The sequence below is a fragment of the Mesoplodon densirostris genome, chromosome 9, assembly GCF_025265405.1.
Source record: "Mesoplodon densirostris isolate mMesDen1 chromosome 9, mMesDen1 primary haplotype, whole genome shotgun sequence".
Classification (NCBI taxonomy): Eukaryota; Metazoa; Chordata; class Mammalia; order Artiodactyla; family Ziphiidae; genus Mesoplodon; species Mesoplodon densirostris.
In genome coordinates, this window is record NC_082669.1 from 54417882 (window position 1) to 54438276 (window position 20395).

Below are 20395 nucleotides of genomic sequence, written 5' to 3' on the forward strand. Positions count from 1 at the left end.
GAAAACCTAAGTAAACATAGATATATACATCATGTACATGGATGAAAAGCCTTGATGCCATAGAAACACTAATTATTCTCAAACTGGTTAGTGATTTTGATGATATTCCTATTAAAATCCCAACAGGCATTTTGCTGTACTTGACAAGTCCATTTTAAAATTTATAGGGAAGAGCAAAGGGCCAAGAAGAAAAAGAAGAAAAGGTACTTATTTTATCACATACTTAGAATTATTATAAAGCCATGATAATTAAGACAGAGGGTCTTATTATGGAACAGTCAAATGAAACAGAATAGAAAGTTTTAAACAGGTTTACTAGTATATGGATCTTTAATATATGACAGAAGGTGTGTAGCAGGTCATTAGAGAAAGAATGTACTTTTCAATAAATTATCTTAGCACACTTGGGTATCCACACGTGAAAAAATAAAATTCTATCCCTCTCGTACACTATATTCAAAAACCAGTTCCATTAAACTAGTCTTAGATGAGAAAGGCAAAGCTAACAACAGAGTATAGTGTTTTTATGACCTCCAAATGGGGAAGGATTTCTTAAAACACACAAACCATAAAGGAAAACAAATTCTATTGTTTTATTCAAAAGATATAAAAATAATTAAAAGAAAATACACAAACTGGGAAAAATGATTTTTTGACACACAAAACCCACAAAAGATTAATCACCAAAATATATTTAAAAAAAAATGTAAACCAAAAAACCTCTTACAAATCAATTAACAAGAAAGAGAACAATTTAAAAAAAGGGCAACATTTTGAACAAGAACTCACAGATTAATAATCATAAATGGAAATAAACATGAGAAAAGATGCTCAACTTTATTAGAAATGAAGTGTAAATTCAAACTACAGTGAGATAAAATATCACACCCACAATGGAAATTAAAGTCTAGCAACATTACACGCTTGTGAGGATGTGGGAAAAAGATGGATTTTATACAGCTGATAGAAGTGCCAATAGCGGCTACATCCACTTTTGAACACAATTTATATTCTAATAAAATTGAAAATGTGCATACCCCATGACCCAGGAATTCCACTCCTGGAAATCCATGCACATACTTGCCAAGAGAAATACCCTAAAATGTACCTGGTAGTACTATTTATTATTTCAACAAACTCTGAGCAACCCAAATGCCTATCAACAATAGAATAGATAAATAAGTTGTGTGTTATTGCAATGAATTACTACTATGGACTAGAAATTTAATGGATTTCTGCTATATAAAACAACATGAATTTTTAAAAAATTTGATAAAAAATACATATTGCGTGATTCCATTCATTTAAAGCCAATCTGTTGTTTAGAAATTCAAGGAAAAAGTAATGCTATTATGAAAAGAAATCAAATTATAAGCATAAATGCTGGGTCATCGTTATTTGAGAAAGGAAATGGGACACAGAAGAGAAAGGAACACACAAGAAACTTCAACATTCTTGGTCATGTTCTGTTTCTTGCCTGGACAGTGGATAAGTGGATTTTCACCGTATTTGTTCTTTACACTTTACACATATTCCATAAATATTTTTGTATTTATGGAACATCTCAGTTTTAAAATTCTTAAAAATTGTTTAGGGCTTCCCTGGTGGCACAGTGGTTGAGAGTCCGCCTGCCGATGCAGGGGACACAGGTTCGTTCCCCGGTCCGGGAAGATCCCACATGCCGCGGAGAGGCTGGGCCTGTGAGCCATGGCTGCTGAGCCTGCGTGTCCGGAGCCTGTGCTCCGCAACGGGAGAGGCCACAACAGTGAGAGGCCTGCGTACCGCCAAAAAAAAATAATAAATAAATTGTTTAGTATATCAAGCACAATAACAACTTTTCAACACTCTACAGTAGAACCGTCCAAGAGAGTCAGTGCCCTGGTCCAAGGATTCAACCAGCCCAGTGACAGGCAAGTGACAGCAAAGTTCCAAATGCAGAAATGGATGCATTGAACCACTGTAGCCTATCACACTCAGTCACCTCAGCTAAGTTCTCTTGTTCCAATTCTTATTTTGTTAACCCATATCCCAATTACAAATTTAACATCCCACATAGATTTGCCCACAGGGAGAGAGGGTACTGATCAACAAACATTAGTCACCAGAGAGCTTGATAGCTCCATTCCTCACTGTAATTTAAAGCTGGCATTCTGGCTGATATTTCAAGTTCTGTAAGCATCCTCAGGGACAATCTATGCCTGTCGAAAAGATGGAAAAATGAATAATTCCAAGGACAAGTGGAGGGGGAAGCTGAGAAGGAGGTAGAGAAACAGAAGGGAAGAAGGTGGTCGTCTAAGCCATGTTTCAGATGCAATAACAAGAGACTTTATTAGAGGGGCACTTAAACTGGTTGCAGGCTGAAATTTGAGTGTTTATAAAGCCAGTATATAACTTACAAGGTAGTAAGTGCCATTATGAAAGACAGCATCTTGTAGTGGAAAGAGCAAAGTTTTGAGAGTCAAATTTGACTCACATATTGGATTCCTCACTCACGGTGTGCCTAAGTCTCTATATACTCACCTGTAAACAGAGTTAATAATATTGGTGATGATTAAAGATAATATACTGCTCTTTTCAAAGGAAGGCAGCTTGGTAAGATGGAGGTGCTCTGGTTTTGATCCCAGACCCCACCCAGCCTGATTCCAGCTTCACCACCTTCTGGTTGTATGCTTTCCAAGACTCATTTTTCTCATTGATAAAATAGGGTAATGAGACCTACCTTGGGGATATCGTGAGACTTAGAGATAATAAGCCCAGTATTGACACTTCAGAAGTGTTCAACATAGCTTACATAATATAATTGTTACTGGATGTGGATTTGCTATTTTAAAAAGCAAAATCAGAGATGGCTAGAACAGAGAGAGCGCGCGACATGGGGCTGGCTATGGTAGAGTAAGGAGGAAGTGGGCATTAGTGACTCAGACATGGAGACTTCCACCCGAGGACACATGTCGATTCACTGGAAAGAAGGGTGGGAAGAAGCAGTACTGCCAGTCAGTCCCAGAGAAAACTGAGTAGCAGATGGGTAATCAAAATAAAAACTCTGATCCAGATGTAGCTGAGAGTCATATAATATGGGGACTTAGATGGTAGCATAAGTCAAAAACCTGTGGCATAAGTCAAAGCATTAATCACATATTCAAAGCTAGAGGCCACAAGATCAGCGTAAGGCTGACAGATGCAGAGTTGGCTTTGGCTTCTTAAATGTTCCAACCAGGATAAAGTAATCATTTTCTCCTCTGCGAAAGGAATGCTTAGGAGCTCTGGGCTGACCTGGGGTAATGTCTGGGGAATTCATGCTGGCAGGGGGATGGAGCATTGCTTAACCTGGGGCTACAGTATGTAGAGCAAAGGGAAAAGTTCTGTGTGGCAGCATACTGGACAAAACCTAGATGCTGGCCAGCCACACCATCCAGAATACCAGAACACCATCCAGGCAGAGTCCTAGGCATTAGGATGGAAAGCTGGTTTCAAAAACTGTGCTGGTAAAGGTTTCTACAAATGACATTTTATAGGATGTGGGGGCTTGAGAAATAACATGTGGATGGGAACAATCAAAGTCACAGAATTTGTTTGACACCACTGTGCAAATGTCTACAAGTCCTAAAGATGAAGGGGTTTTATCTGCAAGGAGCCAAGCACACCCCATTTTCAGAATGGCAGGAATTGGCAATAAGGGCTCACAGTGGAGTTGAGGTTCATGGCATGCCCCAGTCCCAAACCCACACTCTTTAGCTTGAGCCAGTTCTCTGCTAGTTCTCAGGAAAGACAGAGCAAAATGTTATGCACAAAGATGTCCGCCCCTGAGTTCCAGGCTATGCTGGATGCAAGTTTGGTCTTTAAAGAATAAAGATCAGGGCTTCCCTGGTGGCGCAGTGGTTGAGAGTCCGCCTGCCGATGCAGGGGACACGGGTTCGTGCCCCGGTCTGGGAAGATCCCACGTGCCACGGAGCGGCTGGGCCCGTGAGCCATGGCCGCTGAGCCTGTGCGTCCGGAGCCTGTGCTCCGCAACGGGAGAGGCCACAACAGTGAGAGGCCCGCGTACCGCAAAAAAAAAAAAAAAAAAAAAAAAAGAATAAAGATCAATTTCCTGAAAGAACTCTGTACAAAAGAGTGTGTCATCTCAAGGTACTATGAAGAGTTCTATAAGTATTGTTGACTTGGAAAATCATTTTGAAGGGAATATAATTGTATTTCTTGAATGGGGCACTAATCCAATTTCAGAATAACTTTCAAGATCGTTTTTCTTCCCTAGTTTCCTCTCACTGAGGACCTTAGAAATGTTCTAACATGGTAACAATGTGCTTTCAGCTGCTTAGGTTTACTCTAGAGCTTTAATTTCAACACATTCATTGTGGTTTGAGTTGCAGTTTACTTCTTGGCTTAAATGTGATTCCCTACTCAGGGCACCAAAGAGTGCTTTGATTTTACGTTTGGTAGGACCGGTAGTTCTTTCCTCTACCATTTGTAATCGCTTTACTTAATCATCAGCATTGCCCACACCCCGCCCCCCCAAAAATCACCTGGATGCTTTTGAGCATTAATAACAAAGGTCTGCTTTTTCCAAATGCCCTCGAACTTGAAATAAATCCCCTCAAGTTCTACCTCCCACACCAGGGGGTTTATTCCATCTCCAGTTAGAGTGGGGCACAAACTCTCGGGGAAATAACTAGATTTTCTAATCCCAGTGTGAAAAGTTTAATGTCTTAGTGTACATCTCAAGACTTTTAATTAATAATACTGCTCTGTGGTTCTTCTATTCACCCTTTCTTTTACCTGACTAAATATTCAATGTATTCTAAAATGTCTATTTATTTCACCAAATACGACATCTCTAAGCCACAAATTTTTTTAAAAATTAATTAATCTATTTATTTATTTATTTATGGCTGCATTGGGTCTTTGTTGCTGCATGCGGGCTTTCTCTAGTTGTGGTGAGCGGTGGCTACTCTTGGTTGTGGTGCACAGGCTTCTCATTGTGGTGGCTTCTCTTGTTGTGGAGCACAGGCTCTAGGTGCGCGGGCTTCAGTAGTTGTGGCACGCGGGCTCAGTAGTTGTGGCTCACGGGCTCTAGAGTACAGGCTCAGTAGTTGTGGTGCACAGGCTTAGTTGCTCTGTGACATGTGGGATCTTCCCGGACCAGGGTTTGAACCTATGTCCACTGCATTGGCAGGCGGATTCTTAACCACTGTGCCAGGGAAGCCTGTAAGTAAAGTTATCATAATTGTAAATTCTGGTGTTTGTTTCTCTCTAGTACCTTGGGGGGAAAATCCTTTTGTCCTTCCTTTGGTCTGGCTTGGACTTAAGTTTAAATATTAAACTTATGTTTTAAAAAACATAATTTTTTTAAACTTATGTTAAACTCTTCCATTAAAAAATCTATCTATAAAAAATTAAAAATCTACCTATCTATAAAAAATCTATCTAAAAAATTTAAGTTTAAACTTAAACTCTTCCATTAAAAAATCTATCTGCACCAGGCTCAGCCTCTGTGGCCATCCAAAGTCCTGACATTTCTCTGGAATACTCCTTGGGTTTCAAACTTAAACTAGCTCCAAGCCTATTTTAAAGAATTGGACTTTTGTTTATATATGAGGAAAATAAAATTGCCTTTTTTTAAAAAAAAAAGTGAACACACTGGAGCTGTGTTCTGAATGAGTAGCAGGATTTACCACTTTTATTTGGGAAGACTTGTTTCTGGGTCTTAGTGTCATTCTGTTAAAAAAACTGCTTGTGGGCTAGTCTGGAAGAAAGAAACTGAGAATAAGCAGGAGCTAAACTGTGTTGCATTATAACATTACAGAGATTCCTGACTTGCCCTTGGCAACTAGAGGGGAAGGAAGTATTAGGAACCCCAGGAAACATGAGGAAGTGGGAAGACGGAAAATTGCAGACCCCAGCAACCTGAGGCATTTGCGGCTAAAGAGAAAATGGCCCTGAGAGACTCCCCTGTGTAGGGATTGGCCGAGTTCTTTAGGAATGGTGAAGTCAGCCATTCAGTTAGCTTCTTCATCTGTGCTGGGATCCTTCTATTATCCCCAAATCTTTATTAAAATCCTGTGATAATAGCAGCTGTGTTGTAGAGCTGCCTTGAGGAATGAAGAAGGTGGCTTATGCACATTTGGAGCAAAGAGGAAGAAGGGAGAGATCAGGCAGCAAGCGTGGTGACAAAACATGCATGGGTGGCTAAGGCAAGGCCAGAAGAAGGAATTCTGAGGGACAGATGACAACCAGCAACCAGAAGAATATACACTTCTCCCACCCCAGGAGCCTCACGAGTATTAAAGAAGGAGCTGAGCTTCCCAAAGCTACATGGCAAGGGTATGTAGCTGAAGTAAGACATGTACCCAGAATACTGGAAGACTCAGAGATCTATGAATTATGTATAACACACAAATCTCTTTTTTCTCTTTATAAAGTCAATATTGTTTCACTTTCCTATGTGGAAAACACTCATTGACATGCTTCTTATGGTTTACTTTCTTCAATCAAAAGCAAACTAATCCAAAGGAATTGGTTATTCTCTTCCAATCCAACTCATGAAAGACTTGTTTTGTTGGACACTGACAAAAGAAACTTCTTCTGTTTCACACCTTGTGGTGATATCCCTATGAAGGGGAGAACTCAGAGCTGAATCGTGTCGGCTTCTGGCTGCTCCGTTAGCCAAAGTGCCCCTTCCCTTCATTCCTTTCAAAGATGGAAGCAAGGAGATAGTTACGACTCTCCACATCCAGGTGACATAACATGAGGATGAACTTAAGAAATGCCGTTAACTCCCACCTCACAGACATTGAGTTCTTTGCTGCTAAGTCCAGAATCAGTTTCCAGATTCTTCTCAATACCAGACTCCCGGCAGCCACTTTGAGTGAATCAGAACTGGCATGTGAGATGTAATGAATTCTTCCTGTGCCCTGTTTCTTCCTCTCAGCTCACCTTTTACTACAGGCATTGCTGCAGCCAGTGCCTTTGTACACAGGTGTTTCCTGATAGCACCTCATATTAGCTTCACCACTTACCTGTTACTTTCTCACCTATGGCTTTTCTGCCACCACCTTGAATGACCCTTTGGGAATCTGTCACACTCCCTCACATGTGCAGCCTGGAAGCACAGGGGGAGTTAATACTCATAGGGCAACTCTTGACCAGTGGGGAATGCAAGCCAGTGGATGAGTGCCAAGTGCCCCCCTTTTCCAACCTCTTGGTGGTCCACTCTGAGGCAGAGTCTACACTGCTTGTCAGTCTCACTTGCCCACAGCAGTGACCAACTCAAGAACACACACTTACGCTAGCTCTCCCTCCTTTCCTCCTTTATTCTCCATTGCCCTCTGCTCCTATTTCTTGGGACCACTTTCCAAAATGAACTACCTACTTACATGCCCTCATTTTTTGAGGAGAAAACCAGGCTAAGCAAACTATACCTTAACAGGTGAAACAATAGTGAGCTTTATAAATAAAATAACTTGATATTTATTTTGTTATTCTTCTTTTATAGTTTCTCCCTCAAGAAGTCCAGAAAGGATGTAAACATATGGTATGACAAATTGTCCTTTACACCTCTTCATTGCCTGACATAAAATACTGTCATGTGGATTAATTTATAATCACACACTAATTAGTTTCATTTGCATTAAAAATAATTTACAGATGTTTGAAATATTTGCACTTGGTTTTGTCTCTGACAATTTAAAGTAACAGAACTTTCTACTTCTCTTTTAATTTTACTTTAGATCTGGCTTAACATTTATTCCTATAGAGTATGTTGACATATTTTTATACTTGGCGCTTGTTTTTATGGATTATATAAGATTGTTTTGATAGAACCTGATGTTAAGTTTACCAGAACTGTCCCTGCCCTCCTGGAAATTCTGGCTGTTAATCCATGTCCTGTCCTCATGCTTTAAATCAGAAAGGAAGATCTGAGATGCCTCAGGACAATCAAGACTTGGGATTTGTTCTCTGCTGTTGCTGCCTGGTATCTGGGAGTTCATGGAAATGGGAGTTGGAGGGTCAAAAGTAAGTAATTATGATATACCTCAGTAGTCAGTTGTGATGAGGGCAACATAAATAGGTAAGTAGTATTTGTAGCATTCCAATTCCAAGTCTTAATATTAGAATATTGCCCCTTCTTTTCTGGCCAGCGAAGGCAAGTTTCTTCGTACCTGTTTTATCACTTCACCTTCGTTCATTCTCATGTTCATCATTCAGCAGCTGTCTCCATTCCCATTCCACTGCTGCACTGAGAAGGATACATTTTTCAATGTGGTTCTGATACCACCTGCTTGGAGAGCTGGCCATCACAATCTTTCACCTACTAAGAGCGTCTGCAGTGGGGATAGGGAGTGAAGTGGTGGTTTGTTTCTCAGGGTCACAAAAAAAAAATCACCCTTTATCATCTTTAACCATTTGTTTTATCTTTGCTCTTTTTTCTTAATTTTTTCCTTTTATTTTTATTGAGATATGATTGACATATAGCACTGTGTAAGTTTGTGTACAGCATAATGATTTGACTTTATAGCATGAAATGATGACCACAATAAGTTTAGTGAACATTCATCATCTCATATAGATACAAAATAAAAGAAAAAAAATTTTTTCCTTGTGATGCGCACTCAGGATTTTCTCTCTTAACTTTCATATGTAACATACAGCAGTGTTAATTATATCTATCACGTTATATATTACATCGGTAGTATATACTTATCTTGCAACTGGAAGTTTGTACCTTTTGACTACTTTTGTCCAATTCCCCATCCCCCCATCCCCTGCCTCTGGTCATGGCAAATGAAGACCTTCATCCTTTACTCATGCTATTAAAGACTCCTCTCCAATCACTTGGGCATTGCAGCCACTATGGAAAATAGTATGATGGTTTCTTTAAAAATTAAAAATAGATCTACCATATGACTCAGTAATTCCACTCCTGGATATTTATCCAAAGAAAATGAAGACACTAATTTAAAAAGATACATGCACCTCTATGTTCACTGCAACATTATTTACAATAACCAAGATATGGAAGCAACCTAAGTGTCCATCGATAGATGAATGGATAAATAAGATGTATATATATATGTAAAACGCAGCCATAAAAAATGAAATATTGCCACTTGTAACAACATGGACTGAGCTAGGGAGTCTTATGCTAAGTGAAATAAGTCAGACAAAGACAAATACCATATGATTTCACTTAAGAGTTTTAATTCTTAATAACTTGTCTTATTCTCTTGTAATGTAAAATGACTTTTACATTATTCCAAAGGATAAGGGAGAAGCCCCTTTAAGAAATTAGTCTGTGATATCTTCTGATAATTTGACTTGACTTTGGATGAGTGAGGTAGGAAGAGCACAGGAAACCAGTAGATGTTATGTGGTTCCATTTTGAGAAAGGCTACTCTGAGCCAACAAGAAGTGATGATTACAAGATTGAATCAATGGAAAGTAGGCTAAGCTGACCTCTAAAATGAAGTAATGAGCAATTAATGGTCTTAGGAAACACAAATTTTTATAAGCTTACTCCTTCTTTAGGTGTGAAAAAGAGTTAAGACCAATCCTGGACCATAGCTGTGGAAGTCTTGAGGCAGCTCAGAAATGAGGAAAACAAAAGTGTTTTCCTAGAAAGGAAAGCCCATATATATATATATATATATATATATATATATATATATATATATATATATATATATACACACACACACACACACACACACACACACACATATACACATACACACACACACACATATATATACACACACACATACTTATATATGAAATTTATAGCAGTTTCTCAGTAATAAGTGAAATAATTGATATTTGGAGTATTCATAGCCTTTAATCTAAATTCCACTTCTGGAATTTTTCTTCAATACCATCTAAAAAGCTATATAAATAAAGAGATACTTGCACCATTATTTATAATAGTGAAAAGTTAGAAACATTACATGTTTATTGGTTAAATATATTATAATCTACCAGTTGAATGAAATATTTTGCAACCATAAACGTTAAGATTATGAAGACCATGTAGCAACAACATGGAAAACATTTATGATATTTTGTTAGAAGGCAAGTTTTCTCAACCTCAGTGCTACTGGCATTTTGGGCCAGATCATTGTTGTTGCGGGTGGGGGCTATTTTGTGCCCTGTAAGACGTTCAGCAGCATCACTGGTCTCTACTCACTAGATGCCCGTAGCACCACCACCCCAGCTGCCAACCAAAAATGTCTCTAGACATTGCCTAAAGTCCCAGGCTGTGGGTAGGGTATGGAAAAACTGCGCATGGTTGAGAATTATTGATAAAGGGGAAAATGAAACTACAAAATTGCTTCTATGCCATGATTAAATCTTTGTGAAATTAAGTACACATCTAGATCAAAACAAAGATTAAACACAAAAATTGGAGCACTGATTTATTAAGGTGGGGGATTTGGAATGATTTTCCTCTTATAAATTCTCAATAAATAAAAATTGGGGGCTTCCCTGGTGGCGCAGTGGTTGAGAGTCCGCCTGCCGATGCAGGGGACACGGGTTCGTGCCCCGGTCCGGGAAGATCCCATGTGCCGCGGAGCGGCTGGGCCCCTGAGCCATGGCCGCTGAGCCTGCGCGTCCGGAGCCTGTGCTCCGCAACAGGAGAGGCAACAACAGTGAGAGGCCCACGTACCGGAAAAAAAAAAAAAAATTGTAAGGAAAAATACCAGAATTGGAGTGACAGAATATTGCAACTGTATTATTCTGCAATAAAAATGAATGGTTTGAGTAAAAGAAAAGCATAAGAGAGTCAATTGCTTTCTTACCTCTAGTCCTAGTAAAGTCTACCCACTGGACCATAGTCACCTAGGACAAAATTCATGATTTACCTTCTACCAGTTTCCTACTCTCAGGGCTATGATTACTGAAACATACTGAGCTTTGTACTCTTGTTTTTCTCAGTGATGGAAAGTCAGTGTATTAGTTTGCTGAGGCTGCCTTAACAAGCACCATAGACTAGGGGGCTTAAACAACAGAAATTTATTGTCTCACAGTTTGAGAGACTGGAGGTTCAAAATCAAGATATTGGCAGAGTTGGTTCCTTCTGAGGGCTGTGAATGAAGACAATTCCAGACATCACTCCTTGGCTTATAGGTGGCCATCTTCATGTTCACATGTTTTTCTCCCTATATCTTTACATTGTTTTCTATTTGTCTTCTAATTTTTCCTTTTCATAAGGATACCAGTCATATTGGATTAGGATTCACCCTAAAGACCCCCTTTAGCTTGATTACCTCTTTAAAGGCTGTATCTCCAAATAAGGTCACATTCTGAAGTAATGGGGATGTCAGGACTTCCACAGATGAATTTAGGAGGACACAGTTCAACCCATAACAGTCAGATTCTCAAGATGGGTAGAAGGAGCTCTTCCTAATTGTACACAGAGCCCTGAAAATTCTGATCTGCTCTTCACATATTTCTTAAAAATGGACACATTTCTTCCCCTGCCTGCCCCAATCCCTAAGGGAGCATCCTGGCTTGAGAAATCACAGTTACCAGTGAAAATGTGTGATATCTTACAGGGGGTATTTGGGCAAAGCAGGAACCACTGGTCTTGGGGAATGTTTTAATAACCTAGACAATAAATATTTAATATGTTATTAAACTAAGATTTTTTTCTGTATATCAACTATATGTAGATGAAAAGCTGAAAATAGTTTTTTTGCGGTACATGGGCCTCTCACTGCCGTGGCCTCTCCCGTTGCGGAACACAGGCTCCGGACACACAGGCTCAGCGGTCATGGCTCACGGGCCCAGCCACTCTGCGGCATGCGGGATCCTCCCGGACTGGGGCACGAACCTGCGTCCCCTGCATCGGCAGGCGGACTCCCAACCACTGCGCCACCAGGGAAGCCCTAATTTTCCTTTTATGGCTTCAGAACAAAGTGGAAAATTTACATGCAATGGCCATGGGACGGATTTATTTCCATAAAATGGCATTCTCTGCAGTTTCAATTTCATGGAAAGAATTCTAAGGGTTTCAAATGCTACTCAACAGAGCCCTGCTTATTTGATGTGCAGTGAAGGAAACAGTTGTGAATTCTGGCTTAGTTTCTAATCTAAAAGGATTTAAGGAAAAGTTGTGTTTTCAGCTCTAAGGCTTAAAACTTAACCATATTCTAGAATTAGATCAAACAGAAGACATAAATTAAGATTTTCTATAGATTATATGGAGCCAGATTCAAAAGTTGATGTTAACTGAGACCATTTCACAGAGATTCTAGTGTACATTTTTAATGACGTGGACATGAGTAATTATCTTATTAAGTAGTATTGGGACCTTTCACAAACAGCTCGGATGTCAGAAGGGGGCCTAAATGCCTGTGTTCATCTATGCTCTTCCCATATCAACCTAGTGGAAACCCAGATTTGGAATTCAACCCCTTCCCAAATTTCCACAGGAATACCAATGACTTCAAGTACACATTTGGATATTGTACACACATTGAAGATCCAGGGATTACCAGGAGCTCTGAGCACAGCGTTCTGCCAGTCCCTTTCCTCCAACTCTCTTTTCTTGCTTTCTCATTTTTACGTTTTCTCCACCCTTCCCCCGTCGCCAAGCCACACCATCCCTTCAGTAACAATGCCAATTCCTCCTCTCAGTTTATGCACAGCATGAATTACAGCATATCAAATTATTACCTCAAGTAAACACAGTGCTTTCCCTAAGAACAAATAGGAGAACAAACTTTTCTCCATTCCATTACACATTGACCATGGGTAACTTACTTAACCTCTCTAAATCTAACGGAATACAGTGAAAATCGCCCCATAAGGTGAATCTGGCACATGACTGGCACTGACTTACATCCTCTGATCAGCCCTTTCTTAATCAGGAAAAGCTAAAGTTTATTTGGGTGGGAAGAAAAAAATGAGTGACACCAGAAGAGGAAATAGTAAACAATCTCAAACCATTTGGGGAAAGCCGGGAAAGGAAAACAGATCTCTGAATCCCAAATATTCTCTTGGCCCAAACTGGCCAGTTAAATAGGAAACTTTAAAATACCAAACTTCAGCAGGCCCTGGGTAGTGTGGATTGCACACTTGGACCCTGGAACTTCCTGCATTTCATTAATCATGCAATAAAATGACTTTATATTTTACACAACTGAATTTTTAGACCTCACTTATCATACTGTGGTGGGGTTTTATATGAATATGGAATTTTTTAGGCCTTATATATCTTATTAAACTCTCAAAATAACTACCCCATTTAACAGTAGAAAAGAAAAAAAAAAAAAACAGACACTTCTGAAGAAAGTAAGAGACTTAACAAATTGGTAACAAGAGTTGGGACTCCTACCAGTTCTTCTGATGGCAACTAGATTAATTCTTCCTGGACAGCATGCTTCCTTCCCCAGGAGACTTCATCAAGACTAGATAACAGAAAATTATTTTTCCTCCAAAACACTCGTTTGGAATGATACTCAGTTAATTATCTCATGTTTCACCTGGCCTGTGTCCATATGTTTTAGAAACTTTGTGGGTGCATGCCTTCCTATTGGTGGCATCCAACTGCAAGCTGGATCTAAAGCAATCTGGCAATATGGTGAAGTCAATCAAACAAGCAGTCATTTCAGTTAAATAAATAGAATGGGTAATTCTACGTCAGAACCACCCCCACCAGTGAAATTTTCATTCCGTACTGGTATAAAGAATTTTGCAATAACATCAAGGTTGAAAGTGAGGAAAAACTGGTTCTGTAGTGATTTACAGGCTAAGATGTATAATAGTAATAATAATAGTGAGAAGAATAGCAAGAGATTCTATTTATTGAGTGCTTACTTTGTTCCAGGTACTGTGTAAAACACATTGTAATTTAATCTTAATGAGAAACAATTTTATAAATCTATTTTTGTCTTTTTCACTAGAAATGAAGAATTTTGCATTGATGATACAATAGCTAACATTTCCAAGAAAACTCTAGGCTTTGATGCCTACTCCCTGTTCAAATAGGTAGATGTGAACAATTATGAGTAAAACTTCCAGTACTGCTGTCATATAGAAGAACAAGAACCACAAGAAATGACCATGATATCTGATTTAGTATTTGCTTCTTAAACAGATGTTGCAACATCTGTTTTCTCCATTCAACTACCCTGCAGGTGTAAGTTAATGTTTCTTACGTATTGGCTATTTCTCACATGACAGAAAATACTCATATACTTTATGGAAAAACCTCACTCAAAGCCAGGAGCAAGTTTCACCGTGATACTCTAGTGTAATTTGCCTATGTTTATGGCATTGCTTTCTCCCTGCTCTCACAAGAAACTTCAACGTGTCTTCTAGACAAACAGAGATACTGGAGCAGTTTCAGTCTTAAAGTTCCTGTAGCATAATTCTTTAATGAGGACTTCTATATTTAACCCCCAAACCATGTAGTCTGTTGGTATGATCAGAAGAAGGATTTGGAAATCAGAACAAAAATAGTGGCCATCAAGTGATAGACTACATGTTGGCATTTTGATGATAGGCAGACTGGGTTTGAACCTGCCTTCTGCCGTTTATTAACTGCGTGACCTGAGATGTTTTACTTGCCTTCTCTAAGCTTTAATTTTTCATCTTTAAAATGAAGATAAGAACAGTGTCTGTCTCATAGGGTCAGTGTGAAGGTTCAGGGAGATAAGGCACATAGAAGTGTTAACATAGTGCCTGGCACATAATAAGAGCCTAGTAAAGACTACTTATTATAATCACTCCTCTCTCTGCCACTTTGTGCACATTTGGCCAAGTCATTCAACCTCTCTAACCTCTGATGCTATAAGGAAATAGATTAAACTAGATGTCCTCTAAAATCTTTTTCCGGGGGGCTTCCCTGGTGGCGCAGTGGTTGAGAGTCTGCCTGCCAATGCAGGGGACACAGGTTTGTGCCCCAGTCTGGGAAGATCCCACATGCCGCGGAGCGGCTAGGCCTGTGAGCCATGGCCACTGAGCCTGCGCGTCCGGAGCCTGTGCTCCGCAATGGGAGAGGCCACAACAGTGAGAGGCCTGCGTACCGCAAAAAAAAAAAAAAAAAGAACATAAAATCTTTTTCCACTCTAATTTTCTATGAGTCGAAATCATTCTGCACATTCATAGGAAATATAGTTAGCACTCACCAAATACTCAATATGTTCCTCTACATTTCTCAGCATTGTACTTGAGTTGAGACCTCATAACCAGTTCTGGCCAATGGAAATATGAGGATAAATGATGCCCAAGGCTTCTCTGGGTCCAAGGCAGTTAAGAGCATGTGTGAATTCTTGCATTCCTGTTATTGCAATATGGAAGCAGCTGGATCTCTGAGATACCACTAAAGAAAATTTGCCTGGCCAGCACTTGACTGTGACAAGAGTAAGAAATAATTCTTTGTTGTGTTAAGTAAATGAGATTTTAAAGTTTGACTGTTAAAGCAGCTAGCAGGTACTTGCCCTGACTTATATAGTACTCAAAGTCCTCCACAACCTATATCTTAAAATTGTTATGTAGGTAAAACTTTTTTAAAATAAGGCACACTATTCCTGGGGAGGGGGTGGAGTCGGGGGGAGAAGAAAGGAAATGTAATTAAAGATCAACATGTGGCCTGAGAGGCATGCATGAAAAACATGAAGAGGCCAAGAAGCTAAATAGGGCATTGTTTTATGTGTAGCTCCAGGCTTTTTTGGCATTTACTAGATGCCACCCTTTTCCCCATTAGCTTGGTTTATTTCAGTTAGGTGTATTTCACTGTACATAAAGGATGGCTCTGACTCTTAAGTTAGAAATTCCTGAGTCTGTTTTTACAACACCTTAACATTTCTCCTGGTTTTCACTGGGCATTGCAAAATTCTTAAAGCATAATTAATTTTACTATAATTACACTAATTATAAGAAGAAAAACATTTCACACCAGAGGTAAAATGGAAAGGCACACAATATCTGGTGTCCCTACCTCACAAGATTGTTGTAAAGACCAAAGTAGATACCAGAGGTTGAAAATTATTAAGTGTTACACAACAAAGTGAGGTGGGTGATGTGATGATAGAATGAGAGGTATATTGCAAAGACACTAGAACTTATGAAGGAGGCTGGATATCTGATATGGGAAACCTATATATATATATATATATTTTTTTTCTTTTTGCGGTATGCGGGCCTCTCACTGCTGTGGCCTCTCCCGCCGCGGAGCACAGGCTCCGGACGCACAGGCCCAGCGGCCACGGCCCACGGGCCCAGCCGCTCCGCGGCATATGGGATCCTCCCAGACCGGGGCACGAACCCGCATCCCCCGCATCGGCAGGCGGACTCCCAACCACTGCGCCACCAGGGAGGCCCAGGAAACCTATATTTTTAAAGAGAAGACACTTGTGAAAGTCAAAATACGAAGCATGGTTAGAGATCTACACAGGAACTTAAATAAGAAGAGCCTAACTTCATGCTACAGAGTATACCTCATTTCACTAACTATTCTCTTCCTTTAAAGAGAAAGCTACTAAACTTAATATATTATTTGAAAAAATAATAACACCTTCTTCAGAATAATCGAAATTATAAGAGCAGTGAGAATGGCCTTTCTAAGCAGCTACATATTTACACATCTCCGGATAGTTTAGGGAAACTGGGATTCTTTGAGAGTTTGCATTCATATTTTCTTAACAAAGAAAATAGCGTTGGTAGGCACACATCAATGTCATTTTATTAATAAAGAATGATTTAAATGTGAAGTTCAAAAGTAAATAAACACCAGTGATTCAGCTCTCCATGTCATTTATCAAGATGGATTTATCCAAGCCACTTGTGATTTGGATGGAATGTTGGAACATTGTTGCTCCATAACAAACAAGATAGATGAAAATCTCAGATGACTGTTGACCTAATACAAACAAAATATCTCCTAGTTGCATTGGTTGTTGCCAAGTCTCAGTGGAGTGCTAAGAATAAATACAGCATAAGTGCGGAAAGGGGTCTGCTTGACTTTCTGTTTGTGATTGTGCAAGTGGATGAGTGATAGAACTGTGAGCTGATCTCTGCCACTGCATGGAAGCCACTGGATCATTGACGTCAGTGCTCAGAATGCGGTGTGCTGTGAAAGCAGTAGTCCCTCACAACATAAAAGGGAAAAGTAAATAATATGACCTGAAGAAGAGAACGAAGCTTGAGGCAATACGTCAGGTCATTGAGGCAGGAATAATACTTCACTGTACCAACAGTTACCATCCAGTGAGGCCCTGCTTGGACTCTGATAGAGTGGGTTTTCCCAAAAGGGAATTGGTGGATGGTCTGAAAAAGCACTTAGCAGCATCACATTCATTTTAGAAGAGCAATGATCCATGTATTCTCCGAGACTCTGAGCTAGGTACATTGTGTAATTTACAGGAGACTTGCTTCTCCAAAGTCTGGCCAACAGTGGCCGGTTCATCTCATATTCAAGCTGTATATAAAGAGGCAAAAATTCAGGTTGAATAGTTGTCAGTGACTCTAGATTAGATGTAACTAATTGCCAAAATGGTCTCACCACATGGATATACTAAACAGCTTTTTTGCTCCTCACCCAGTGTCTAGCAATCAATGAAGGGGTCACTGCCAATAGGGGTAGAGAACAGGGAATGGGAGTGAGAAGAGTGAAGTACAAGACCTGGAGAAGGGAGAGAGTGGGTGAAGAACCATGGGGGCAGCTCTGATCCCTGCATTTCAATAAGTTGGTCTTCTGCTGACCACAAATTCCCTGAGTGGAGACAGGGAAGACTTGTTAGCAAACTGGACATGCGTCTCCCTGAAACATACACACACACACACACACACACACACACACACACTGAGGAACATGTTAAGTATACCTCAGTTCCATCTTAAAAAATTCAATATTTTCAAGCCAGAAAAAAAGATTCTCAATATAGCCTAAAACCCCAAATCTGTTCAATATCAAGTTTGATCATATTGCCTGATACCTTGATATGAAATATAAGATGGTTGAATGGGGCTTGGTGACATTCTTATTTTATTCAGCACATGTACAATTTTGTTGTTTACTATTGCTTCTTGACTCCATAGATTTCTTCCAGGTTTAATTTCCTTCTTGCTGAATTAGATCAATCAGTAGTTCAAAAGCAAAGAGCTATGTGTAGTAAAAATTACTTTTTAGATGTCTGGGATGTTTCTATTTTAATTCTTCAATGGTAGGCTAAGTAGTTAGAGTTTTAGGTAAAAGCTGATTTTTTTCTCAGCACTTTAAAGACATTTCTTTGTTTTGTGGCACCCACTGATACTGAACAGAATTGTTTTGTCAGTCTAAATATCATTCCTTTATAAGCAATATGATTTTTCTGTTGATCAGCATTTAAGGTTTTCTTTTTGCCTATTCTGCAATTGCTCCTTCTCCCTGAGCTCCTTCAGACTCGGGCTTTTGATCTATCTTAAGTCATGGAAACTACTTAGCCATGATCAATTTTTTTAGTATCTTCTTTTCCTTTATTCTTTATATTCTCTTTCTGGCACTCCACTAAGATATATGACAGAGATTCTCAAACAATGTATCTCTTTCATGTTCTCTGTTTGTTGATGTTTCTGTGTTGCATTCAGAGTGATTTTCTCAGGTCTGTCTTTCAATTCATTAATTTCTTCTTCAATGAGTGTAGTCTACAGTTAATATATTATTAACTTTTTTGTAGCAGTTTTATCAAAATATAATTCACTCATTTAAAGTGTACAATTCAATGGTTTTTAGTATATTCTCAGAGCTGTGTGAACATCAGCACAATAAATTTTAGAACATTTTCATCACTCCAAAAGAAACCATGTTCTCTTTAGGTATCACTTCCCAAACACTCCCAGACCTAGATAACCACTGATTTACTTCTGTCTGTATGGATTTGCCTATTCTGGACATTTCATATCAATCAAACAATATGTGGTCTTTTGTTTATGGCTTCTTTAGTTTAATATATTTTCAAGATTCATCTCTTTTGTAGCATGTGTCAGTACTTTATTCCTTTTTATTGCCAAATAATATTCCATTGTGTGGCTATACCACTTATTATTTATCCATTCATCAGTTGATGGGCATTTGGGTTACTTCTATCCTTTGGATATTATGAAGAATGCTGCTCTGATCTTTCATGGACAACATTTTTTGGTGGACATATGTTTTCTTGGGTGTAGGAATGGAGTTGCTGGGTCATAGGGTGACTATATGTTTACCTTTTGAGGAATTTCCAGGTTGTTTTCCAAAGCATACAATTTTACATTCCTAACAGCAGTATATGAGGGTTCTAATTTCTCCACATTCTCTCCAATACTTACTCTTCATGAATTTGTGTCATCCTTGCACAGGGGCAATGCTAATCTTCTCTGTATCATTCCAACTTTAGTATATGTGCCTCCCAAGCAAGAACTTACCCATATTTTTATTATATATATATATATATATATATATATATATATGAAGTGGTATCCCATTATGTATGATTTTGATTTACCATTTGTATATCTTTTTTGGTGACATGTCTATTCAGACCCTTTGTGATTTTTAAAATTAGATTATTTGTCTTTTTATTTTTGAGTTGTAAGAGTCCTTTATGTATTATAGATGCAAGTCCCTTATTAGATTTATGATTTGCAAATATTTTCTCCCATTCAGTGGGCTGTCTCTTCACTTTTTTGATTATGTTTCTTGCAGCACAGAAGTTTTAGTTTTGATAAAGTCAAATTAGTCTATTTTTTTTCTTTTGTTCCTTGTACTTTTGTTTTTATATTTCAAAAATCATTGCCAAATCCAAGGTTACAGATCTATGCCCACATTTTCTTCTAAGAGTGTTGTATTTTTAGCTCTTACATTTAGGTCTATGATGCACTTTTACTTAGTTTTTGTATATGATGTGAAGTATAGGTCCAACTTCATTTTTTTGTGTGTGTGTGCAGATATTCAGTTGCCCCAGTATTGTTTATTGAAAAGACTATTCTTTCCCCCACTTAATTTTTTTTGGTACCTTTGTCAAAAGTCAATTGACTATAAATGGAGGGTTTATTTCTGGACTCTTAATTCCACTCCATTGATCTATATGTCTGTCCTTATGCCGCTGCCACACTGTCTTGATTATTGTAGCTTTACAGTAAGTTTTGAAATTGGGAAGTGTAAGTCCTTCAACTTACAACTTTGTTCTTCTTTTCCAAGATTATTTTGACTCTTCTAGTTTTCTCAAATCTCCATATGAGTTTTATGATCAGCTTCTCAATTTTTGCAAAGAAACCAAGTGTAAGGTTGATAAGGATTACATCGAATCTGTAGATCAGTTGGGGGAGTATTGCCATTTTACCAACATTGTCTTCTGACACATGCACATAAAATGTCTTTCCATTTATTTTCATCTTCATTAATTATTTTTAACAATGCTTTATAGCCAGCGGAGTA

General features: G+C 38.8%; 1 pseudogene; it reads right to left on the reverse strand.

Moving 5' to 3' along the window:
• Positions 1-19278: 19278 nt before the first annotated feature.
• Positions 19279-19379, reverse strand: LOC132496549 (U6 spliceosomal RNA; annotated as a pseudogene).
• Between the last annotated feature and the right edge of the window lie 1016 nt (positions 19380-20395).